At 39.3% G+C, this 27,581-nt stretch overlaps 1 protein-coding gene across 26 annotated transcripts in view; it reads right to left on the reverse strand.

The window, feature by feature from the left end:
* foxn3 (forkhead box N3) overlaps nucleotides 1–27,581 on the reverse strand; it is a 419,393-nt gene that overhangs the window by 257,190 nt on the left and 134,622 nt on the right. For 4 of the 26 annotated variants that reach the window (XM_052012276.1, XM_052012266.1, XM_052012227.1 and 1 more), the window contains one exon: nucleotides 15,207–15,310. The exons of the other annotated variants lie outside the window; for them this stretch is intronic. The gene's annotated coding sequence lies outside the window, so the exon portion shown is untranslated. The remainder of the gene's footprint in view (nucleotides 1–15,206; nucleotides 15,311–27,581) is intronic. 26 annotated transcript variants of the gene reach the window in all.

Genomic DNA, 27,581 nt, shown 5'->3' on the forward strand with positions numbered 1-27,581 from the left:
TACTCTCTGTTATCACCATTGCCTCTCTTAAAACTTCCCTGTTTGATTAATATGTTGGCCATCTTTTTAGGAACTTGGTGTCAAATGTTATTCAATAACATTATTTGAAAGCATTTATGGGTCTTGTTCCCGTTTGAAAAGTGTATATACACTATATTTAAGTTGTTATTGGATCCTGCACTGGTCACAATTATTGTAGCATCATCTAATACTTTCTGCATAAGATTCAAACTGTTCAAGGAGGACAAGTCAGGCAACCTCAGGTCAAGCTAACCTCTCTCTACTCAACAACCCCAACCACTAATTACCAATTTGGACAAGCTAGGTACAGTCTGGAATAAGAAACAATAGTTCTAAAGTTAAGTTTCTACCCCAAGCAGAGTTTGGAGATACGTGAAGTTACATAAAGTCTAAAGCATTGGAACAAATCAATATTTACACATCTGGTCTTGCAATAAGGTTCCAGCCTTCATTCCCACAAAGTGTGCTTACCAAAAAGCATCATTATTGTCATGCAATGGTTGTGTTTGCAGATCTTGTAAATAATTTACAGAATTGAAAAAATATTACTTCAATTATACTGAATCTACAATTTGCAATTCATAGTAAATACACAAGTAAAAACTAACATGCATTTACATCCAGTTCATCATTACTAATAATAGGTTTACTGGACTTGTAGGTGATGAACCTGATGGAGATTAGAGATCTTAAACATTTGATTTGAAAAAATGTAACAAAGTGGGAGAAATAATAAAATGGATCAAACACATTCTCCACAGTTAGAAACCAAGAATATTTAATTTATAAGTAGCAAGAATATAGAGGAGGAAGAATGGTTACCAACTTCCCCCAGAGAGCTACTCTTGAAACAATACTTTGACCATCAACTTGAAACAATCAGAGAAGCAGATCAAAAGCAGAACTGCAGAGTATGCCAACTGTTTAAAATTGTGCAAGATGCCAATTCACCAACAGATTGAGCAGAAAAGCTAAGTCAGAAAAGGCATTTCCATAAAATCATGGAAATTTATGGCATAAAAATGAGGCCATTCAGCCATCATAAACTATCTCAAGTGAAAACGTTACCTTAAATCTCGACGGAGTCATCGAATCATACAGCATAGAAACAGGCGCTTCGGCCCACTGTGTCCATGCTGATCATCAATTACCCATTTACATTAAGAGACATTTACAGAAATGAGTTTGAATCCCACCATGGCAGCTGAGGAATTTAAATACATGCGATTTAGTAAATCTAGATTGTTTTAAAAAGCTAGTCACAGTAATGGTAACCATGAATCTACTAGATTTGCTAGAAACTCATCTGGTTCACAAGTGTCCTTCAGAGAATGAAATTTGCCATCCTTATCCAGTATCACCTATACGTGACTCCAAAATTACAAATGTACTTTACTCTTAACTGCCTTCTCAGTTCAGGACCAATTAGGGATGGACAATGAATGTTGGTATTACAGGTGATGTCCACATCCCAAGAACAAGTTAAAAAAAAATTATTGTTGCCAAATGGTGACCTCTCTACTGTAGGAAATAGATCCTTCCTTTTCACCTTATCTAGGCCTCTTCATTTTACACACTTTGAATCTCCACTCTGTCTCTTACATTCCAATGAAACAACTTCAACGTGGCCAGTTGTTCCTCTTAATTAAACCTCTGTAGTACTGATAACATCCTCAAGTTCTCTACAAACCCTCTTTGGTGCTGTCGCATTCATCCGGTGCTGTGGTAAGCAAAAATCTGCACTGTACTTTGGTTGCATTTTCCACAATTCTAGAATGGTCTCCCTTCACTTTAAATCTCAGCCAATAATACGAATATACCTTCACAATAACTCCAGTTATTTGTGCTGCTATCTACTGGGATCAGGAGAGGTGTAACCTGAGGTCCCTTTGCTTTTCTATGCTTCTTATTGTATATTCCCTTGCCTTTCTCGCCCCACTTAATGCAATACCTCAGGTTTCTCTGCAACAAATTTCACTTGCCACTTTTCTGCCCAATTAGTTATATACCAACAGTTTACAATTTTCATCCTATTGAGCACACTGACAATTTTTGAATCATCTGCAAACTAGCTAATCATCCTATATTGAAATTTAAATCATTGAAATGTACCACAAAAAGGGACCTCATCCTGAACTTTGTGCAATCCCACTTCAAATTGTCATCCAGTCTCTTGACTTTCTGCCATTGAGCAAAGTTAAATTCAGATTTCCATTTTTCTTTGAAACCCACAAATGGTTATGTTTCTGAATAGTCTGCCCTGTGGGATCTTGCCAGTCACCTTGCTAAAATATTGCACAATTTTATGCAATTGGTAAATTTTCAGTTCTACTTTCGGTCAACATCAAATGTGCCACCCTCATGAAATATTTTGAGGGAGAACAGTCCTTGATTAATCTGTGCCTTTCAAATGATGATTTAAGGAGTACTCAGAATTCCATAGAATAATTTACCCACCATCAAAGTTGCACTGACTGGCTCTATTTACTTAGTCTATCCCTTTTCAAACAGGAATTTGTTGGGGGGGAATGTGGGTGGCACTAGCAAAACCATATTTGAATTTTTTCTTGAATTTCCCTTCAGAAGGTGGTGTGAGATACCTTTTTGGACAGATGAAGTCCTGGTGAAAGTACCCCGGTAGTGCCTTTGGGAGGGAAATGTCAGGACTCAGTTCAGTGACAAAGGAGCTATGATATTTTTTCCAAGTCAGGACGATGTTTGACTTTCAAAATAAACAGACAAATTAGGAACAGTGGGAGGTTAGTTGCAACTTGAAGCCTGTGCCACCATTCAATATCAGGGTTGATCGGATTGCAACCTCAACTCCACATTCTCTTGCAAATCAAGAATCTATACATTTCTGCCTTAAAATTATTCCACAACTCTGCTTCCACTGCTCTTTGAGGAAAAGAGATTTTCAGGGGAAAAAAAGTTAATCTCAAAAGAGTCTTCAAAAGGTGGCCCTTTATTTTTAAACCATGACCCCTGTTCCAGATTCTCCTACGTGGAAATATCCTCTCCACATCCACCCTGCCAACACTCCTCAGAATCTTATACGTTTCATACATACTCTCTTCACACACCTAAATTCCAGCCTGTCCAAACTTACCTCATGAGGTCTACATGTGATAGTGTTCCCATGCATTGCTGCCTTAGTCCTTCCATGTGGCAGATGCTGTGGGTGTGAGAGGTGCTGTGAGAGGCTGTGGGTGTGAAAGATGCTGTGGAAGTAGTCTAAGCGAGTGACTACAGGGCACACTGTTTGTGGAAGGAGTGGTTGCTGACGGAGGTGAATGGTGTGCCAAATAGGCAGGTTGTTTTGTTCCAGATGCTGCCAAAAATCTAAAAGTTTTCAAAATTCCATATCAATTAGTAAGTACAGCTAAAGGTGATGGAGGAGGAGGATTTGCAGATGGAGCTAGGCCAATAGTGAAATTGTTTTGACAATGTCAGATGACTGCAAATCAGTCAAATGGAATGATAATCCATATCTACTGCCAAAAGTATGAAGTAGATTTCTATGAATGTGAAATAACCGCAAGTTTTCAGTTTTGGGGCCAACATACATTAATTTAGATATTATTAATTCCAATTAGAGTAGCAAGATTCTCTTGGAATGGTTACTACACAGAAGGCAATTTGGCCTCTCAAGCCAAACGGAGGGATGGGGACATTGGAGGGATATGGACGTTGTGTAGGCAGAAGCAATAGGTTTAGTTAGGCATTTAATTACTAATTTAATTAGTTCGGCACAACATCATAGGCTGAAGGGCCTGTTCCTGTGCTGTACTGTTTTATGCTCTATGTTCTAAGCCTGAACTTGCGCTATACAAGAACAATCCGGCCAGTCCCATTCTCCTGCCTTCTCCACATGCTCCTGTAAATCCTTTCTATCAGATAAATTTCCAGGTCCCTTCTGATCGCTACAATTGAATTAGCTTCCACTGATATTCATGATAATACATCATAAACCCTAGCAATTCCCTGTGTCCATCGAAAAACCCACATGCTACTTTTGCAAATCCTCTTCACTCTGTTACTCCTCGTTTTTGACCCTTCCATCAGTGGGAACAGTTTCACCCGATCTACTCCACCTATATACCCTTCACAATTTTTAATATCTTTATCTTGCTCTAATTTTATATCCCTCATTCTTAACTAGCTGAGGCAGTGACTTTTCCAACTCAAATCCGTGGAATTTTAAAAATGTCATCAGCAACAGTTCTGATTAATTTTCATTTAGTTTAACACAGGTTCTCTACCCTTTTTAGAATTGTACTCTCTATATTACATATTCTTCCTACTAACATGCATCACTTCGTATCTTTCAGCATTAAATTTAACCTGCAACCTATACTCCTATTCCACCAGGCTCTACGTCATCTTGAAATCTCTCTCCTCCTCACAGTTCATGATACCTCCAAGTTTTCTGTCATCTGCAAATTTCAAAATTGCACTGTGTACACCCCAAGTCCATAAAGCATTGGCCCTCGTTGCAGTTCCTGAGGTTCAAAAAATTATTTCACCAAGATGCCAGAGGTATTGCAGGCAATGCTACGGCCTCTCAGGTTCAGCAACTTGGGTTCGATCCTGGCAGCCAGTGCCATCTGTATGGAGTATGTACGTTCTCCCTGAGACAGTGCTGGTCTCCAGTTATTTCTCACGTCCTAAAGACATGCTGTTTTTTTTATAGGTTAGTTGACTGTTGCAAATTGTTCCCTTATGTTGGCATAAGGTTGGAGAATCTGAGTGAAATTCACAGGCAGATGAGACAGATATAGTTACAGGAAAAGATTGGGAAATGGGATTGCAATGAGAGTCTGCACAGACTCGATGAGTCAAATGGTCTCCTTTTATGTCATAAGAAAATATAAATATCAGGAGAAATAATTAATTACTACTCTATTTCTTGTTACTTAGTAATTTTCCTGCCATTTTGTAAAGGCGCCTTTTATCCTATGGCCTTCAAACTGGATGACAAGCCTATCATGTGGTATCTTTTAATACAATTAAAAGCCTTGTGGAGGTTAACATGCCAAATCAACCACACTTCCCTCTCTGTTACTTCATCAGTTTTGCTATTAACAAATCCATTCTGACTTTCTCTAATTAATGAATATCTGTCCAAGTGACTGCTGATTCTGTCCCTGGTAACTGCTTTTGGAACTTTCCCCATCCTAAGGTTAAACTGACTTGTCAATGGTTCATACCTACACCCTTTGTAAATAAGGATATAATGTTTTCTATCTTATGGTCCTCGGGCACCGGCCCTGAATCGATAGAACTTGGAAGATTATGGCCACTGCCTCAACAATTTCCTCTGCTACTTCCCTCAGCAACCTAGTTTGTATCCCATCTGGCAGGTTCCCCACATTAAGCACAGCTCACCTTTCTAGTAGCTCCCCTTTATCATTTTTTTTTAAAAACCCATACAAATTACATCGTCCTTTGCTGAGCATCCAGCAACATTATCTTCCTTGGTGACGTAAACTATTCAGTTGGTATTTCAGCCATGCCTGCTGCCTCCTTGAGTAAATTTCTTTTCTGGTCTCTGATCAGTTCCACCAGCCCTCTCACAACTCCTTTCCCATTCAGGCCTATGGAATGTTTTTGGATTGCCTTTTATGGCTGCTGCCAGGCTTTTCTCATGCTCTATCTTTGTCTTTCTTATTTCCAATTTTTTTTAAAACTTCCCCTTGGAAATTTCTGTATGTAGACTGGTTTTCATCAGTGTTAACAACCTGGCGTCTGTCAGATGCTTTTTCTCTCTGCTATATTTTAGTCTCTAAAGCCAGGGAGCTCTAGCTATAATTTCCCCAACCTTTTCCCTCAAAATTAATACTCAAATATTGTTCCTTTCTGCATTATCTTCTACATTCCAAGGGAAAAGAAAATTTATTTCTCTTTTCTCCAGATTTGTTTCTAAACTTTGCATTCATCAACTGATCCTGCAGACTTAAACATTTTAAGGTAAATTAAACCTCAGAGTTATCTTGCTTTCCCCCATTAGAAAAATAAACAAATTTCAGAACAACAGGAGAGAAGACAGTTCAGTGCCTTAAGCCTATTCCACAATTCAATCAGCTCATAAATAACTTGCACTTGCCTAGTTCTAATTTTATGTCCCTCATTCTTAACCTGCTAAACCAGGAATGTTTATTCTCATGCCTTTTCTGACTGGAATCAGTGAATCTTGAAAATGGCATCATCATCAGTCTTGATCAAGGTTGATTTACTTTAATACTGTTGAAATTGTACATTTGACAGTATGCTTGAGACATTGAGAATTGCTCTAAATAAAGTGTCACAATTCCTACTTATCAGAGGATTCTAGTTCAGGACAAAAAGCAAGAAGAACGTTTCAGACATTCCTAGAATATATGCAAGTACAGAGGTTGAGAGGGTCCCAAAATGGATCCTTCATTTGTGTTACACTAGTTGAGCTGAGCAGTGTGGGCACTAAAATTTGAGCTCATTCGTCCCTTCCTCATCTCTGGATTAAAGAAAAAAAGTCATGTGATCAGTACCAATGATCCCTTCTTTATAGAATATTGTATGTATGGATATGGTTTTCAAACCTTTGTGGAGAGGCTCCCTGAAACTCTCGCATATTTAAAGATAATGAAAGGAGGGAAAACCATGCGTACCATACTCTTCACTAGTCACGCTGCAGAAACAATGTTGTCAAATAGACCAATTCTGACATCCCAATAGGAACATTCCTACTGTTTGTCAGGCAAAGAGATGCACTTTCATACCCCCATGCTAAAATAGATTGATGAGGCTTATCATTAAAGCTCATAGAGAATAATTACTTGGAAAGGCATTGAAGTGCTCCACAATGCATGCCTGAATCTACTTTAATTTGCACACAAATAAAACAAATGAGATAAACCACAGTAACTGAAATCTTCAACGATCACCGACAAGACTGCCTATTTCAAGTACTATCACCTGATGATGAAAGAGAAGCAGCAGCTTTCAAGCTAAAATTGCAGTATATTGAGATGCCTTTACGTTTAAAGAAATTAGTTTCATGCAAATCATTCATAGTGTTACTAATTCTTGGTCTGAATAACAAAACCCCTTTAATTAGCTCCAAATTTGGGCAAAAATCAAGTAGGAAATTGTTTAAATAGTTCTCATCTGACCAGATACCAAATAACTTTAGATAAAACAAGGTAAGATTCTGAGGGAGGTTATAGTTTTAAGCAAGATAAATCATCATAATATCCAAATTATTCTTTCTTTAGAAACTCCATCGTGGAACTCGCAGATTCAAAATCCATTAATGAAAATGTGCACGATTAAAAGAAAATAAGACAAAAAATAGTGGTAATAGCTATTAAACTGTGATGGTCTTGTATACCTTAGCAATAGTGGTGCAATGATTTAAAATTCCAAACTAGTAATCCAGTAGTCCAACAATCCAGAGACATAAGTTCATACTATCATCAGAAATGGTAACCGTGAAACTACAGATTGTCTTTGAAATGCATCTAGTTCACCTATTCCCTTAAGGGAAAGAAATATGCCAAACTTACATGATATGATCTGTATGTGTCTCCAGTGCAGCAACGTGGTTGACACGAGACTCCCTCAAATGTCAAACCACTCAGTGATATTTAAATCACTACATAAACACAGAGCAAGAATAAAACATAATGGAGTCAACTGGCATCAAACTAGGCACTGAATGTGGACATAACAAAGTCATTTCCACCCAGCTGACCTTGCGAAGTACTGCACACTAACATCTGAGAATTTCTATCTACATTGGAAAAGCAACATATATTAGTCATGCAAAAGGCTGAGATGGTCTAATATACTCTAGGTGGAGGAAGGGCTTGATAGCACCAGCATAGACCAAGTTGGCTGAATCCCAAAGGACAGATGAATGTATATCCTACCAGCCAACCTTGACACCTGGTCAGTTGTCATGTTGTGTGACATGGCTGGAAAGGATGTTAATCCAATAAATGACTGATTGACCGTACATCAAGTCATCTGTCCAAAAATTGTTTTAAAGTACCCACTAGCACAAGATGCTTAATTGTGTCGTCAAAATAGATGGAGTGGGCCATTGGGCTTCAAGTGAGGACAAAGGCAGCCAAATAGATGAAGAGATGATAAACAAGTAAGAGGCTAGAAATGTCTGAGGTGATTGTCAGTAGAGGCTTTTGATGCATGCCAGCTTCAAGCTTTAATGGTATTAATATTTAGCTAAAAATTTCTCGTCTTAATATCTTCTGCTATCATACTTGATTTACAGCTAAAAAGCCAAGGTACACCCAGCTATCTTGCAGACTATAAAGACAGCTATAGTCATCTGTCAGCAGCTGAACTTTGTGGTTACAGTTAACACCATGGCAATGTAGTAATGTAAGAATTTTATATAACAATGACCCACACACACCCAATGTGCCCTTTTTTTTTGTAAAAGTGCTGGTTAGTTTATGAGGACATCTTAAACAGGGTAATTGGATCTGGCTCAGTTACTTCAGTGATTGTCACAGCACCACTTTATTTCACAATAACAAAAACACAGTAAAACTGAACCCAGCTACAAGAAAATTAAATATGTCTTACTGCACCACTACAGGTACATGAAAGCAAGAACCAAGATGTATTCTGGCAGCTTTTAATGTGGGAAGTCAGAGTACAATGGGCAGCCTGTTGCCCATATCTGGATATTGTTAAGGAAAACCAGTGTAGTATTCTTCATGATTGATTTATGTAGACCCTAGAGAAGCTTTTCAGCTAGACCACCAAATAAAAGTGGGAGGAGCATGCCAGGTACTTACTCCAAACATAGGTTTCCTCAAATGTCTTCTATTGAGGCAGCCCCTTCTAAAAATAGCACTGACCAATCAGGAGAAGGTTGATTTGGTAAGTTTTAGCCAAACACCTCTTATGCAAAATGGTACCAGTAAAGATCCCTACTACTTTATTAACTAGTGAGCTTGAGATCGCAGGAGCCCACTCACCAATATTATAGGTTTAATCTTTCCAGGAATTAAACAAAATGTACTCTAACATCTTCATACAGCGAGTGTTGCATTGTTAGAGATGCCTTCTTTTGGATGAGATTTTAAACTAAGACCTATGGAAAACATGGATGTCGCATTATTTCAAGGGTGCTAACCAATATTTATCAACCAAAAGGCATTGAACTGTTTTTTTTACTTAGTGTAAAATGCAAATTGGCAGTAGCATCTGCCTACAAAACTGTGACTACACCGCAAACGTAATTAATTGTGTGACATTTGGAACAGTCAGAATATGAAAGGTGCTTTATAAATGCAAACCTCTCTTTCTGAGTGCAAACTTAGAAGAGGAAATTAGTAAGGTCAGCAAGTGTTTAGAGAAGTGATAAATTGCTTAAATTATTCAGAAACAGTTTTTCCTTACAGTGAAGAATGAAAAGCATACAAAATGCCTCAAGTGCCATACTAAGGCAATAACATCAGGTTACAATGTGCAATCAGCCATAGAGGACATTTCTGTACTGTCCAACTTTATGACTCTAAACAACTTCAGGTTATGGCTTAACGTATTTGATAGGAAGTTACTTTTTTACTGCCTTGTAATATTTACACACGAAAGTATAATTGCACCTTTGTCCAATGTGCCCTCACATGCTGTGCCTTCTATTGTCAACCCATGAATTTAAATAGACATCAGAGGCTACTAAGTAACTGACATGCTGCTTGCCCACTCAACCATTGTAAAAAAAACAATGGACTGGAACTTGATAGAAATGTGGGTAGTTCAACACAGTACTGCCAGCAATTCTCAGTGCAAGCACCACAGAGTTCAAGAATCCCTTGCAAACACAAGGGTCCCAAACTTGCTAGCCACTATTCATCCCTGGATCCTCAAGTGCATTCTGATATTGAATTTCATGGGCAGAGTACAGGCTTACTGCACCTGTTGAGCAGCTGGTTGGAAATCTGCCCAATGAACAGCAGAAAGACATAATGAGGTAATTTACATGCATAAAAACACTTAAAGGTTTTACTCCTTCTAAATTTTTAACATTTTTTAATTTTTTTAATTCATCCTTAATGGATGTTAAATAGTTCTGAATGTCAGGGATATTCAGGAGCATTCAAAACCATTCAAAGATTTGACAGTTGGCTAAGCCTTGTGGGACTCGCTTTAAACATCTGTCAAAGTTTTAGAATTGTTCCATGGGCAAAGTTTATTCTGGCCTACTCATAAGTCAGCATGCAATTTTTTGCTTTTTTTGGGCAGGGACTATTAGATCCTGCTATATCAGAAAACAGTAATTTTTGTGCAAAGAATTAAGACAAGAGAAAGAACCGTGAATTGAAATATAAAGCCAATAAAAAAAGCAAAATGCAAAAAAATACTCAAATAAGGTATCAGTAGCACCATGATGAAAGATCATTCTTTTGCAAAGAAGGCAACTTGCAGCTAATTAGTAGTGAGAATCAGCCAAGCTAATGAAAATTCAATTATATTCAATATTCTTTGCTATATTTAAATAGAAATCTACAAAAAGAATGAAAACGGTAAGATTCTTTTCCAGCTACTTCTTGACACCCCAGTTTGATTTTTCAGTATACGTTCAAGTTGCATTGATTAGGGAATATGTAAAAACAACATAGAAGATTTGTACAGAATTGATACGCTCCTTTTAATATTAAATAAACACATGCCATTAATACAACCAAGTGCTGAAGGACTTTAATGACAAAATACATTATTACACCAACTACTGTGCCCAAATTGAAAAGGAGAGTCAAGGAGCTCTACTGTTCCATAATTGTTTCATAATCTGAAACTGACAGGAGGAGAACAAGGTTTGTACATTTTGTTCTTACGCTACTGAGAAAACAGCTCCTAAGAAATGCAGCATCAGAATTTCCTTTGTTCAACAGAGCAATGCCCAATAATACCACAGGGACATTAGTCCTTTTGGGAGGAAAAAGTCTATAGACCCCTTCCTTTGCCCCAACCCCCCAGACATTATAACTGTTCATTCTTTCATATAATTAAATTCAAGACTTTAATAAGATCTGAGCTCTTCCCACTGTCTAATGGATTACCAATTTGGTGGTCTTAATTACTACACTGTTATATTCAAACAAGTTAAAAAATCTGACAGTACAGTGGATTACCCATCTCCTTAGCCTATAAAGAACCTGACTGCAATGTGTGCAAATATGTTGCCATTTTCTTTATGACACTGAACTCTTGGCACCTAAGTGCAGGAAGATATTTTCAGCCTTTGCTGCGGTGCCAAATCGCATTGCCAAGCACTCAGCATAATGCAGTGTCAGTATGCACTCAACATCTTTCAGCACCAATGGACACCCAGCAACACCTAAATAAGCATGTTTGGTTCTCTTAAGCTTAGCTGTGAGCCATCCATCATAAATTGACTCTTTAAACATGCAGTGCAGCCATTTCTTATGGGTTCATCTGAACAATAAATCAAACTTGCAAATTGCAGAGTCACTTAATGGTGTCGGCATTTTAGGCAACTATCATACCTGCCAACAATGTGACTCAACTCCTGCATTTTGCATAGTACTTCATAACTAACAGAATCTCATGCTCATATACTGACCCAACTTATTTTAATACAGGCGATGTCTTCTTTTCCTTCAGTAGTCCCTTGGGGTCAAGGATGACTTGCATCCATTCCGGTTCTGTGGGTTCTGAGGTGGCTGATGAGACCAATGTGAGAATTGCAGAATCTGTCACAGATCACAAGGTGATACTTGACTAGGTAGGCATGTGGGCAGTTTGGGAGATGATATGTTCTTTCCACCATTTACGCTGGGTTTCTGTGCTCCTGAAGAGACTTGAGGTTCTCAAACCCATCCCATATGCTTCTTCTCCATTTTGAATAGTCAAGGCCCTGGGATTCCCATGAGCCAATAAGGCCATTAGTCTTTTTCAAGCAAATGCTGAGAACATCCTGAAGCCATTTCCTTTGTCTACCTGGTAATCTCTTTCCATGACAGAGTTCAGAATAGTGTGCCAGTTTTGGGAGTCTGATATCAGGCACTTGAACAGTGATGTCTCCCCATCATAGCTGACTGACTGTAACTGGGGTCTCAATAGTGGGAATGTTGGCCTGGAGAGGACACTGACTTTTTTTTTGTTTAGCAATAGATTTGAAAAATTTCACAGAGACAACATGGGTGGTGTATCTCTCATGCTTCAAGTTGCCTGCTGTAGGCATTTCTTAAGTCAGAAGTATACAGGAGAACAAGAATCACTGCTGCCAGTAGACCAAGAGCTTTGCACTAGGTTTGAAATCCTGATCTGCGCCTTTCCTCTGATAGCCAAAAGCAACACTGACACACAAGAGGCAATAACAAATTCCATCATCAATGCACCACCTTTCAACAAAAGATGACAATTTACTACACGAGTCAATGTAGTTAAGCTTGAAAAATGACCACAAACCCACTGAAGCAACAAACACTACACAGTGCAATCTGCCCTACTCCCAATTTAGCAGTTAGTTTATTCAAATACTGCCTGCTTTGTTTGATTATTGTGGGTATTACCAGGTAGACAAATGAAATAAGCCAAAATAATCAGAAATATAATAGCATGACTCCAGGGACAGAGACTTTCCTATCTTACATTAAAGGGAATGAGCATTAGATTTTTGAGACTATTATCCAGAGTCAACTGGTGTCAATAATTTCTTATCCCCATCAAGACCTGAAAAATCAAATCCAAAATCCAAACAGGCTAGATTAACTGTCAGAATACTCAATGTCTGACTATACTAATCTAATTGAGTGGGGCCTAAAGACTCAGCACCAAGATATTAGAACTTTATTTGAACAAATACCGTATCTGAAGTTTCTTCTTCAACAAACGATTCCTCCATTGAGCTAAACTGAAAATCTGAAATAATTCGAAAATGCCAAAAATACACAAGTCAGAGAACATCTCTGAAAAAGAGTTAGTGTTTTAAATCAATTACTTTATGTTCTGATGAGAGGTTATTGACCTAAAATGTTACCCTCTCTAAACCTGTTGAGTATTTCCCACTTTTATTTCTCTACCCCTACAACGTTTGGAATGAAGAATTTAATTTATAGGCAAAGAGAGACTGATGTGAGTTACTAGCATCATTTCAATTTAATCTACACTGTACATTTTGTTTGACAGGTCTGCCAAAGAAAATGAAAAGACTATGCTGGTACTGTCAGGATTTGATGTGCCACCTTGGGAAAGGTGCTGAAAGAAATAATATACGTCAAAAGAAATGTAAGAGAGAACATGGGAATTACCGTGTTAAGTTACATGCCAAAAATCGGTTGGGAATACACATTTAAATGAAATAGATGAAGACCAAATTGAGCAGGTTATCACTGAATCATTCACACAGTGACATAAAACCTGAATTCTCTCAAACTGGCAGTACCTAACATTAACTTTTTTTTCTCTCCAATGATCTACAGAGCATTTTGAGAACATAAGAAATTGGAGAAGCAAGATTTGGCATGCTCCGCCATTCAAAAAGATCACAGCTGATCTTCACTGCCATACTCCTGCCCCGTCTAAATATCCTTGGATTCTATTATTATCTAGAAATCTATTGATCTCAGATTTGAATGCAGTCAATGGCTAAACATTCACAGCCCTTCAGGGTAGAGAATTTCAAAGATTCACCACCCTCGAAGTGAATAAATCTCTCCTCATTTCCATCCTAAATGGCCTATTGCTAGTTCTAAGTTCCTCACACCTCTAACTTTCAAGCCCTCCAAGAACTTTGCATATTTCATTGACCTCTCATTCTTCTAAACTATAAATAAAGACCTACTCAACCTCTTCTCATATGGCAGATATCATCATCCCAGGAGCCAGTTTGTGAATCTTTGCAGAACTCAGCCTTCCAGAATTGAGATCCAACACCCTCTGAGCAGAGAGATTTCTCGTCATCTCAGTACTAAATGGCCCACTCCTTATCCTGAGACTTGGTCTAGTGGTTCTAAACTACTCATTCATGGAAAAATCCTCCTGTCATCCAGCCTGCCGAACCCTTAACAGTTCTGTAGGTTTCAATGAGACCTTCCCTCATTCTTTTAAACTACTGAGAACACAAGCTTAGTCTACTCGGTCTTTCCTCATTCAGCAAGTGGGTAGCATGATGACACAGCAGTTAGAGCTGCTGCCTCAGAGCTCCAGGGATCAGGGTTTGATCCTGACCTCAGAAGTTATCTGTGCAGTATTTGCATATTCTCATCTGCACCACATGGGTCTCCTCCTGGTGCTCCAGTTTCCCCTACATCACAAAGACATGTTGGTTGATTAAATGGCTACTGTAAATTAATAGCAAATAGAGGAAGCAAGGGGAGGTTGCTGCACATGTGTGAAAAAGGATAAATTGCAGGGATATACAGGAACAAGTAGATTAGATTAGATTAGATTAGCTATCTTTATTAGTCACATGTACATCGTAACACACAGTGAAATGCCCCTTTTGCGCAGTGTTCTGGGGGCAGACCGCAAGTGTCGCCACGCTTCTGGCGCCAACATAGCATGCCCACAACTTCCTAACCCATATGTCTTTGGAATGTAGGAGGAAACCCACGCAGACACGGGGAGAACGTACAACTTCTTACAGACAGTGGCCGGAATTGAACCCGGGTCACCTGCGCTGTATAGTGTTACGCTAACCGCTACACTACCGTACCTGCCCGGTACAAGAGCAATGTGACTAATGGGATTGCTCCCGAGAGCCAGCATGGACTAATGACCAAAATGGCTTTCTTCCGTATCATGATAAATACAAAACTCCCATCCCAGAAACCAATCCAGTGCATATTCACTATACTCTGTCTTTGGCGAGTTTATCCTTATTTTAAGTTCAGAGACCAAAACCATAGTTCCAAGTATGGTCTCACCAAGACCCTGCGATTGCAGTAAGACCTCTACTCGTGTACTCAAATACTCTCATAAAGGCTAAAATTCCATTTGCCTTCTTAATAATTTGCTGCATCTGCATGTTGGCTTTCAATCACTTGTGTACAAGGACATCAACATTACTCAATCTCAACACTTAAAAAATACTCTACTTTTCTGCTTTGTGCACCAAAGTGCACCTCTTTAATTGTAGCCACCTCTTCCATAACACTGGGATGTTGATTATTAGGTCTTTCAAATCTATTGGCTTTTAGTCTCACCAAATCTTGTGTATGCTTTTTAAACCATTATTATTTCCTTCAGTTCCTCATTCTTGCTCGACCTTTGGTGTCTGGTATTTCTGGCAGGTGTTTGGTGTCTTCTTCTGTGAAGACAGATACAAAGTAGTTGTTTAACTTCTCTATCACTGCCCAAATCCCCATTATAAATTCACCCATTTCTGTCTATATGACACTAATCTTTTCCTTTATGTACCTTACAATCCATATTTATGTTTCTTACCAGTTTATTCTCTTTGTCTATCTTGCTGTTTTTTCCTGGTCCTCCTTTGATGAGTTCTAAAGTGCTCCTGATCCTCAAGCCTGCTACTGTTTCTGGCAATTTTGTAAGCCTCTTTCTTGCATTTAGTAATCTTTCATTCCTCCTGTCAGCCTCAGAAGGATCACTTTTCCTGCTGGGCTTATGCCTTAAAGGTTCATATTTGTTTATATTTTTTTCTGCAAATGTTACAATACTTCTTTAAATGCTAGCCATTGCCTGTCCTGTGTTATATCTTTCAATGTATTTTCCCCAATCAACTACAGCCAACTGCCCTCTTATATGTTCATGGTTTCCTTTGTTTAGATTTAAGACCCTGGTTTTGGATTGAAGTACAGCATTTTCAAACACGATGTAAAATTTCATTATATTATTGTCACTCTTCCCTAAAGGCCCCTTTACAAGAAGACTAAAAGCTTTGGGTGTTTTAAGGCAGATCAAACACCACATTAAAAGAGTCTTAGACATGCACTTCCCTTCAAAGGAAAAGAAAATCAATGAAGTTCCCATGCTGTAGAAAATGTTTATGATCTAACAGGATTCAAAGAATGGGTGAAAGCTGGCTGTATCCAAGGGATATTCTTCATGAAGTATTATGTAACCAAAAGGTTGCTCTCACAAGTTCCAAATGCATTTCACCTCCACAATTTAAACCACGTCTCTTCAATCCCAATATACAAAAAAGTATGCAGACTTTCAGAATATCTTAACTAGCTTGGCAAGTAACACCCCAGATTATCTGTGAAGGAGAAATATAACCATTGGCTGATTTTTTAATCTTTCAACATACTGCAAAAAAATTAGAAAATTATTTCACATTTAACAGCTTTACAATTTATCTTACCTTAGAATGAAAAATATGCAAAAGAAAAAGTAAACCAGTTGTCATTCGCTGAAATTTTGGAGATGAATTATAAAAGCTTCTTGGAAATAGGGTATTATATATAGAAAAGTCACCATTATGTCATAGAGACAAATATTTCAGGTTTTGAAACTGGATTTATTGTATAGCTGAATACCAGCAAAGTATATAGAATTCTGGGATTTGGATTCCAAAATATTTTCCAAAATATTGGCTTCTAGATTGGAAAAGGTTCTTCCACAAATTATTTCTGATGACCAAACAGGATTTATCCACAATCATTATTTGCATTTTAACATTAGGAGGTTAATGAATATTATATATACCTCCTCATCTAAAATTCCAGAATGTGTTATTTCATTAGATGCTGAAAAGGAGTTTGATAGAGTTGAATGGGAATATTTATTTAATACACGAGAAATGTAATTTTAGTCCCAATTTTATATCTGCGATCAAATTGATTTAGCATACACCTATGGCTTCAATACTTACTAATAATCAGAGATCCCGTCTGATCAGGCTTTTTCGAGGTACCAGACAGGGTTGCCCTCTAAGTCCTTTATTATTCGGTATTGCTTTGGAACCCTTGGCAATTGCCCTTCGGGATTCTTTTAACATATTTGGTATCACTCGTGGACAGGGGATTCATAAGGTATCTCTATATGTAGATGACTTGTTACTTTATATTTCTAACCCGGAGGAATCCATCCCTGCAGTATTATCACTGCTTCCTCAGTTTAGTGCTTTTTCCGGTTATAGATTAGATCTTAATAAGAGTGAACTCTTTCCATTAAATGTGCAAACCCCAATTTATAGGCAATTACCATTTAGATTAGTAACAGACCATTTTATGTATTTGAATGTTAAAATTACCAAGAAGAATAAGGACCTGTTTAAAGTTAACTTGTTACCTTTAATTGATCATGTTAAACAATTATTTACAAAATGGTCCCCATTATCCCTATCATTGATAGGTCGAATTAATGCAGTTAAGATGAATATTTTACCAAAATTTCTATATCTATTTCAGGCGATTCCAACTTTCATCCCAAAATCTTTTTTTGACACTATTGATTCTAAAATTCTTTCATATATATGGCAGAATAAAAACCCAAGGTTAAGTAAGAAATATTTACAAAAATTAAAAAAGGATGGTGGCATGGCTTTGCCTAACCTTAGATTATATTACTGGGCAATTAATGTCAGATATTTAATTTTTTGGGCACGAGATTTAGATGTAATTCAATGTCCCAAATGGGTATACCTTGAGTATGAATCAGTGCAAGGATTTTCATTAGTTTCTATTTTAGGAGACTCACTCCCTTTTGCACTTACTAAATTGAGTAAACAAATGACTAACCCAATAGTTAAACATACAATACGAATATGGTTTCAATTCCATAAATTCTTTGGATTGAATAAGTTTAATTTATCAAGCCCCATTCAATCTAATTTTTTCTTTCAACCATCCAGAATCGACTTAGCTTTTTCTTTATGGAAAATGAAGGGAATAACATGTTTCCACGATTTATTCATTGATAACTGTTTTTACCCTGGGAGACGACCAGACTCCCTGATAACTACATCTGCGCAAAGTGCACCGAGATGCGGCTCCTCAAGGAACGGATTGAGAGTCTGGAGCAGCAGCTGGATGACCTTCGGTTGGTTAGGGAGAGCGAGCAGGAGATAGACAGGAGTTATAAAGATTATGTAGACAGCACCTCAGTGGCAGTCCCCCTCAAAAACCGATATCTCATTTTAGATTCGGTTGGAGAGGATGACTTCATAGAGGAAGACCTCAGCAGCCAGGACCTTGGCACCGTGTCTGATACTGTGGTCCAGCAGAGGAAGAGACATGCAGTGGTCCAGCAGAGGAAGAGACATGCAGTGGTTATTGGGGATTCGATAGTAAGGGGTACGGATAGCAGATTCTGCGATAGCGATAATGAGTCTCGGATGGTGTGTTGCCTCCCTGGTGCCAGGGTACGGGATATCACAGACCGTGTCGAGAATATTCTGAGGGGGGAGGGTGAGCAGCCAGAAATCTTGGTACATGTAGGTACCAATGATGTAGGTAGGAAAAGAGAAGAGGTCCTGAAGGAGGAATACAAGGCATTAGGGAGAAGGTTGAAAAGTAGGACCTCAAGGGTAGTAATCTCAGGACTACTACCCGTGTCGCGTATCAATGACAGGAAGAATAGAAAGCTCTGGCAGTTAAATGCGTGGCTGAGTGACTGGTGCAAGGGGCAGGGCTTCAGATTCTTGGATACCTGGGACCTTTTTTGGGGGAGGCAAGACCTATTTGCTAAGGATGGGTTGCATCTAAACTCCAAAGGGTCCAATATCCTGGCGGGAATGTTTAATTTAGTTGTAGGGGAGGGTTTAAACTGATCTGGCAGGGGGATGGTAACCAGGATGCTAGGTTACAAGATGCTAAGGTGAGGGAGAAAGTGTATAGAAACGAATCCATTGAGGATGGCAAGAATGACAGGCAGGTGATAAGTCAGGATAATTTACTGAATAATAGAAGTACAACAAATCCGGATGTTAGGATACAGAATGTTAGGATCGGGGATGAGGATGTTCGGATACCGAATGTTAGGATAGGGGATGAGGTCTACACGAACATGTCTAAGATAGTAGGTAGCGAAGATAGTAAGAAGGATGGACAGGTAGAAAGTCAGGATAATCTGCTGATCAATAGAGGTACAATAAAATCAATAGCAGATACCAGTCTAAACATACTATATTTAAATGCACGTAGCATCAGGAATAAAGTAGATGACCTAGTGGCACAACTACAGGTTAATAAATATGACATCGTTGCAATCACTGAGTCGTGGCTTCATGATGGATGTGATTGGGAACTGAATGTCAAGGGGTATACAGTATATAGGAAGGATAGGAGGGTAGGCAGAGGGGGAGGTGTGGCCATGATGGTTAGTAGCGATATAAAATCAATAGAAAGGAAGGACATTGGGTCAGAGGAGGTGGAATCCTTATGGGTGGAGCTGAGAAATAGCAAGGGTAAAAGAACAATAATAGCAGTCATATATAGGCCCCCGAACAGCAGTCAGGAAGTGGACCATAAGTTGCAGATTGAGATAGAAAAAGCATGTCAGAGTGACAATGTGAAGATAATTATGGGGGATTTTAACATGAAGGTGGACTGGGAAATGCAGCAAGGCGGTAGTACTCAGGAGAGTGAGTTTGTGGAATGTCTAAGGGATGTTTTTCTGGAGCAACTTATTGAGGAGCCCACCAGGGGATCGGCTGTTTTGGATTGGGTGCTGTGTAGTGAACCCGAGGTGATTAGGGAACTAAAGGTAAAGGAACCACTGGGAACAAGTGATCACAATATGATAGAGTTTAGTTTCAAGTTTGAGAAGGAGAAGCTGATAACTGGTGTATCGATATTTCAGTGGAATAAGGGAAATTACAAAGGTATGAGAGATGAGTTGGCCCAAATTGATTGGAGGAGTAAGTTAGCTGGAGGGACGGCAGAGGAAAAATGGAAGAAATTTCTACAGGAAATAAGGACAATGCAGGACAGATATATTCCAAGAAAAAAGAAGGTTTTGAATGGAAAAAAGGCACAGATGTGGATAACGAGGGAGGTGAAGGATAAAATAAAAGCAAAAGGGGCGGCGTACAAAGTAGCAAAAATTAGTGGGAAAACAGAAGATTGGAACGATTTTAAAAATCTGCAGAGAGAAACTAAGAAGGTCATTAGGAAAGCAAAGATGAGTTACGAAAGGAAGCTGGCGGACAACATTCGGAAGGATTCTAAGAGTTTTTTTAAATACATAAGGAATAAAAGAGAGACACGGGTTGACATAGGACCAATTGATAACGGTGCAGGAGGTATTATAATGGATGATAGTGAGATGGCAAGGGAATTGAATGAATATTTTGCATCGGTCTTCACCGTGGAGGACATAAGCAATGTGCCCATTAGTCAGGAGTCTCACGAATTGGAGCTGAGTTCAATTGAGATTAATAGGGAGAAGGTGCTTGGAAAACTAAAGGGGCTTAAGGCTGATAAGTCTCCCGGACCGGATGAGGTGCATCCCCGGGTTCTGAAGGAGGTGGCTGTGGAGATAGCGGAGGCGTTGGCGATTATTTTTCAGGAATCGATAGATTCTGGCATGGTTCCGGAGGACTGGAGGGTAGCGAATGTAGTTCCGTTATATAAGAAAGGTGGGAGGCAGCACAAAGGCAATTACAGACCTATTAGTCTGACGTCAGTGGTGGGAAAATTATTGGAGTCTATCCTCAAGGAGGAGGTTACCGAATACCTAGAGGCGCAAGGCAAGATAGGACCTAGTCAACATGGTTTTGTGAAGGGGAGGTCCTGTCTGACCAACCTATTGGAGTTTTTTGAAGAAATCACAGGTAGGGTGGATAAGGGAGAGGCGGTAGATGTTGTGTATTTAGACTTTCAAAAGGCCTTTGATAAGGTGCCTCACAAGAGACTGATTAATAAGATGAGAGGTCATGGAATTATGGGCAGGGTAGCAAAATGGGTGGAGAATTGGCTGGTTGGCAGGAAGCAAAGGGTGGAAATAAAAGGATCTCGTTCTGGTTGGTTACCGGTTACTAGTGGTGTGCCGCAAGGGTCGGTGTTGGGGCCTCTCCTTTTTACCTTGTACATCAATGATTTGGATGATGGAATAAATGGTTGTGTGGCTAAGTTTGCGGATGACACCAAGATAAGTGGAGGAGTAGGGAGCATAGAGGAAATAGAAAGAATGCAGAGGGACCTAGACAGTTTAGGAGAATGGGCAAGAAAATGGCAGATGAGATTCAATGTTGAGAAATGTGCAGTTGTACACTTTGGAAGTAGAAATAAGCGGGTAGATTATTATCTAGAAGGAGAGAAGATTGATAGTGCGGTAGTACAAAGGGACTTGGGGGTACTTATACAAGATACCTTAAAAGTTAACCACCAGGTTGGATCGGTGGTTAAGAAAGCGAATGCTATGTTGGCATTCATCTCGAGAGGTATAGTGTATAAAAGTAAGGAAGTGTTGATGAGGCTCTACGGGGCGCTAGTGAGGCCTCATTTGGAATACTGTGCGCAGTTTTGGGCCCCGCATCTTAGGAAGGATGTGCTGACGTTGGAGAGGGTTCAGAGGAGATTTACGAGAATGATTCCAGGAATGAAAGGGCTTAAGTACGATGAGCGTTTGTCGGCTCTTGGACTGTACTCGCTGGAGTACAGAAGGATGAGAGGGGACCTCGTAGCGACATTTAAAATGTTGACAGGTAAGGATAGAGTAGATGTGGCTAGGCTGTTTCCCTTGGTGGGCGTGTCCAGGACCAGAGGGCACAATCTTAGAATTAGAGGGTACAGTTTCAAGACAGAGATGAGGAGAAGTTTCTTTACCCAGAGGGTGGTGAAATTGTGGAACTCCTTGCCACGCACAGCAGTGGAGGCCAGATCAGTGGGGGTGTTCAAGGAGGAGATAGACAGATATCTAAATAGTCAGGGTATCAAGGGATATGGGGATAAGGCTGGCAAATGGGATTAGAATAGTTTTTTTTTCTCTCTCTTTTTTTCCCACCCCATTTCTTTTTCCCTTTTCCTTGGAGCAGACTCGATGGGCCGAATGGCCTGCTTCTGCTCCCTTATCTTGTGATCTTGTGATCTTGTGATCTAATAAATACAATTTGCCTAGATCACACTTTTTTTGATACTTACAGATTAGACATTTTTTAAAAGTTACTATGCCTCCTTTACCGACTCCATATAAAATTGAAACTATGGAAAAAATTTTAGGCTTTAATCCCTATCAGAAGGGCTTGATAGCAATAATTTATGATCTAATTATGAAAATGCATCCAGAGACACTTGATAAAATTAAGAATGAATGGGAAAGAGAACTCCAGATACTTTTACCCACAGAGACAGGGAAGAAAATTCTTCACTTATATAATACATCTTCAATGTGTGCCAGACACTCTTTGATACAATCTAAGGTGGTTCACAGGACCCATACGTCGAAGGACAAGTTAGCCCATTTTTATCACCATATAAATCCTATATGTGATAGATGTAATTCGGAGGTGGTTTCCCTGACACATATGTTTTGGTCCTGTCCTCTTTTGGAAAAATATTGGAAAGACATTTTTAACATTATTTCAACTGTATTGAGTATTGATTTACTACCTTACCCAATCACTGCAATTCTTGGGCTACCAATGATGGAATCTGGCCACTTCTCTGCTGCTGCTTGTCATATGATTGCCTTTGTTACATTAATGGCCAAGTGATCCATTTTGTTTAAATGGAAGGATCCAATACCTCCCACAACTTTTCAATAGTTTTCTCAAACTATATCATGTTTAAACTTAGAAAAAATTAGGAGTGGCACTGCTGATTCTTCGCTTAAATTTGAGGAAGTTTGGAGTCCATTCATTCAATATGATATAGATCCCTTTTCAATAATTTTGAACTTAGAGGAGCGGAATTGACGATATAATAATGCTCTTTGTTCATCAAGAAATATCAGTCCAGTTTTTTTTCTTTTGAAAATTGTTTTTTAGTTTGTTTCGTTTTATTACTTATAATTTTTTTCCCGATTTGGATTTTTTTTAATATAATAAATCTTCTTCTTTCTCTTTTTGATTTTTTTTTGTAATATATTCGTTTACTAAGAAACCGTGGGGCCTAGAGTATATTTTTTTATTCTTTATCTCTGTATATGTCATGATTGTCCTCCCGATCTCTTTGTATTACGCGTATAATTACCGATGTTATATGTACCAAGGCAGCGGGAGGTATGGACAGAGTCCACGGAGGGGAGGCTGGCGTCCGTGACGCGCTGGGCTGTGTCCGCAACTCTCTGCGGTTTCTTGCGGCGAAGGTGGGAAAATAGATGACTCCCGCACGGGTGTGGGAAGCAGCTGTCAACGTAACAGAGAGAAGGGTCGGGGAGTGTTGCCCGGGTGGGAGGTGGGGAGGAGGAGGTTTGGAAAAGGGACTGTCCCCTGTACCCACCGGCAAGGCAGCCGTAGCTGGGGCCCACGGCCACACCTTTCGGCCTGTAGAAAGTGCGAGGGGCCGAATGAGGGCAGGGGCTCGTCCTGAGATGTCGGCAGCTCCTTTCCCCTCCCCATGGCTACTGCCCAACTGTTGTGAGTGAGAAAACAGATTTGATGGGTCTCAAAAGGCAAGGAATCGAATTTAGGAGCCGAGAGGTAAAGCTGCAGCTATATAGGACCCTGGTCAGACCCCACTTGGAGTACTGTGCTCAGTTCTGGTCAGCTAACTACAGGAAGGATGTGGAAGCCATAGAAAGGGTGCAGAGGAGATTTACAAGGATGCTGTCTGGAATGCAGAGCACGCCTTATGAAAACAGGTTGAGGGAACTCGGAATTTTCTCCTTGGAGTGATGGATGATGAGGGGGGACCTGATAGAGGTGTATAAGATGATGAGTGGTATTGATCGGGTAGATAGTCAGAGGCTTTTCCCCAGGGCTGAAATGGTGGCCAGAAGAGGACACAGGTTTAAGGTGCTGGGGAGTAGATATAGAGGAGATGTCAGGGGTAAGTTTTTTTTTACTCAGAGAGTGGTGAGTGCGTGGAATGGGCTGCCGGCAACAGTGGTGGAGGCGGATACGATAGGGTCTTTTAGGAGACTGTTGGATAGGTACATGGAGCTGAGAAAAATAGAGGGCTATGGGTAAGCCTAGTAATTTCTAAGGTAGGGACATGTTCAGCACAGCTTTGTGGGCTGAAGGGCCTGAACTGTGCTGTAGGTTTTCTATGTTTCTATGTATTAATCTGTATTAATTTGAAAATTAATAAAAAGATTGAAAAAGAAAGAATTCTGGGATTCACAGACAAAGATCAAAAGCAGAGAAGTTTAGCTGAACCCATGTAAAACACTGCTTAGGCCACAGCACGAGTGTTGCATGCAATTCTGGCCACTGGGGTTTAAGAATGATGTGAAGATCCCAGAGAAAAGATATATTGGAATGGTTCCAGGGATGGGGCATTTCAACTACAAAAAAAATACAATCTCAGAGAAGATTTAACCAGTCCGTGTCATTGCCTCAACATTTTTCACAATCTTTATCACGGTAATGTTGTACCTCACCTCTAACAAACTTCATGTGGGTTTGGGACTAATCTCAGAACTAATGGAAAACTGTTTAAACTGCTGTAGCTACACTCCAGAACCAAGGTCATCCAGACCTTTGGCCAAACTCTAAGACATCACAGACCTGTTCACACAAAACATGAGAATGGGTCTTACACTCAACAACTACAGGACAAAGGGTCCTCTACCAACCTGCCTCCACTGTCTTATGACAATAAAGGTTCATCTTGAGACTCTGGAAAATGTGGGCCACATCCCAAATTTCAGGATCCACCTCTCAGGAAAGGCAAACATCAATGATGAAATTCATCCCTGTCTTCAATGTGCCAACTTAGCCTTTGGTTGATTGAGGAAAAAAAACATTGAAGATCAAGGCCTTAGACCTGGCACAAAACTCATGGTGTACTCGGCAGAAGTAATTCCCTGCCCTCCTATGTACTTCTGAGACCAGGACTACCCACAACAGACATCTCAAGAAAATACCACCAACACTCACTCTGCAAAATCCTCCAAATTTAATGGAAGGTTTAGCAACCTAACTTAGATGGCTGTTCCCAGGTCAATGTCCCCAGCTTTGCGGCTCCAATTACTCCTGGTCATCTACAATGGAAAGACCATGTCCCTCACATGCTTGATATCAGATTTGTGAATTAGACACTCTATTCTGAGCAGTGCCATGGGAAGAGATTACCAGATGAAACAAAATCAATTATAATCTTAAAGCTTCCTTGAAGAAATGAAACATCCTTATTGACTCCTGGGTACCTCTGATCCATGACCTCTCAAAATGGAGGAGAATTCTGGATTATACATTAGGAGCACACAAAAGCCCTTCACAAACTACCCTCCTGCTTGCCCTGCCAGCCACATCCTGCTCCATATGTCATTCCTACTTGGCCTCATCAGGCACCTCAGAACCCACAAAACTGGAGTGGAAACAATTCAATCTCAATACCAAGGGATTGCTGAAGAATACATCTGTGGTTCTGCTTTTTAATTTGGATCCTAGCAGCTCATACTCCAACAGCAGAACCTCTTCTAAGTCCTATCTATGTTGTTGGTTTCCACGTGCACCATATACACTGGATTTTTCCACTCCAACTTCAATCCCCTTCCAGCCCTGAAGTGATGTCTCTAACTCTAGCATCAGACATGCAACATAGATTCCTATATTCATTGTGTTCCATATGCCATATCCTCACTTACATATATCTCCTTGAAACCTCTCCACATTCTCCTCTCTACTTACACTCCTACCAAGTTTTATGTCATAGGCAAACTTGGAAATATGATGTTTAGTCCTCTCAGCCAAATTGTTGACATGGATTGTGACTAGTTGGGAATCAAACTCTGATCCTTATGGTAACCCACTGGTCACAAGCTACCAATCTGAGAAAGATTCATTTATTCCGACACTTTGCATTCTGCCTATAAACCAATTCTCAATCCATACTAATGTATGACTATCAATTCCAGGTTTTCTAACCTTGTGGGAATTTATCAAAAGACTTCTGAAAATCTAAACACACCATGCCTTTTCAACTAGTCACATCCTTATGGAATTCAAATATTGGTCAAATGTGTTTCTCCTTTCATAATTCTGACTGCTCAATCCTTTTATTCTTTTCCACACATTCTGTTATTACATCCTTCATTACAGAATATAGCATTTTCCCCACAACTGATATTAGGCTCTTCTCTTAAAGAGTGGAGTTGCATTTGCTACTCACCAATCCGCAGGAACAAATCCAGAACCTATAGAATTATGGATAATGATAACCAGGGCAGCCACCATCTTAAAAGCCACTTAAATTGGTTTATTGTTGTCACATGTACCAAAGTGCAGTGAAAAACTTGTCTTGCATACTGTTCATTCAGATCAATTCATTACAACAGTGCACTGAGGTAATACAAGGGAAAACAATAACAATGCAGAATAAAATGTTACAGAAAAATCTGCAATACAAATCATTGGGTCCTTGGAATTTATTGACTTTGCCTCATAATGTATCTGATACCTTTTTTAAACTAGTTTCCTTCAATTCTTCATTTTAAACCCTTGATTCTCTTGCATTTCTGACAATTTTGTTTCTTCTTCCTTGATGTATTTGTTTAACTTCTCTGCCATTTCCTATTTCTGTTATAAATTCTCCCATCTCTGTCTGTTAGGGACCCACATTTGACCTCATTAGTCTTTTCCTTTTTATATATCTATAGAACAACACTTTTTACAACTTGCCTACCACTACAAGGTTAATGAAATAAAATCTAACCATTAAACTAAATTAAACAAATAAACATTTTTTTAAAAATTACCCCTTTACGCCTGTAGACACTGCACTCAGTTGGTACTTAACACTGCTAACTCAGAGGCCCACAGGAAAAGAGAAGGGGAATGGGATTGACTGGAACTCTCTACAAACACCTGGCACGGACTTGAAAGATCAAAAGGCTTCCTCCAGTGCATAATGATTCTAGGTTTCCAAGATGAGTGCATTACTTCATTTTGGGCAGTATTAATAAAATTCTACCCAATAATTAAAGCTGCTGATAGAACTATTTGAATGGAATTCACTGCATATTATTTTTTGTTTAAACCTAAAAATGCTCAGATTAATAAATTGCTGTTCCTTCTAAGAACATAAAATTGGCAAAATCAAACTCTGCACTTTAGGATATATTTTGATGGGCTTGCACCTACATTTTGTGATCTTAATAACATAGACAAGATGGAGCCACGGTCAAGACTGGAGCATTGTTGACTCCTGCTGTTAACGACACAGTTCATCCTGAGAGTATCTAGTCGGCTCCTACCCAAGTCTACAGTACTAATGACATATAGAAAGCATCTAATAAAAACTGAACAATCTGCTGAAAGAACTCAGCGGGTCAAGCAGCATCTGTGGGAGGAAAGGAATTGTTGACCTGATGCAGGGTTTCAACCCGAAAATGTCAACAATTCCTATCCTCCCACAGATGCTGCTTGACCTGCTGAGTTCTTCCAGCAAATTGTTTGTTGCTCCAGATCCCAGTATCTGCAGTCTCTTATGTCTCCATAATAAAAATTGAATACATTCAGTTTCAGTTGGAATGTTATTGTTATTTATTGTATTGGACAGATACAAGAT

Source organism: Pristis pectinata, chromosome 1, assembly GCF_009764475.1.
Source record: "Pristis pectinata isolate sPriPec2 chromosome 1, sPriPec2.1.pri, whole genome shotgun sequence".
In the NCBI taxonomy this organism is placed as follows: Eukaryota; Metazoa; Chordata; class Chondrichthyes; order Rhinopristiformes; family Pristidae; genus Pristis; species Pristis pectinata.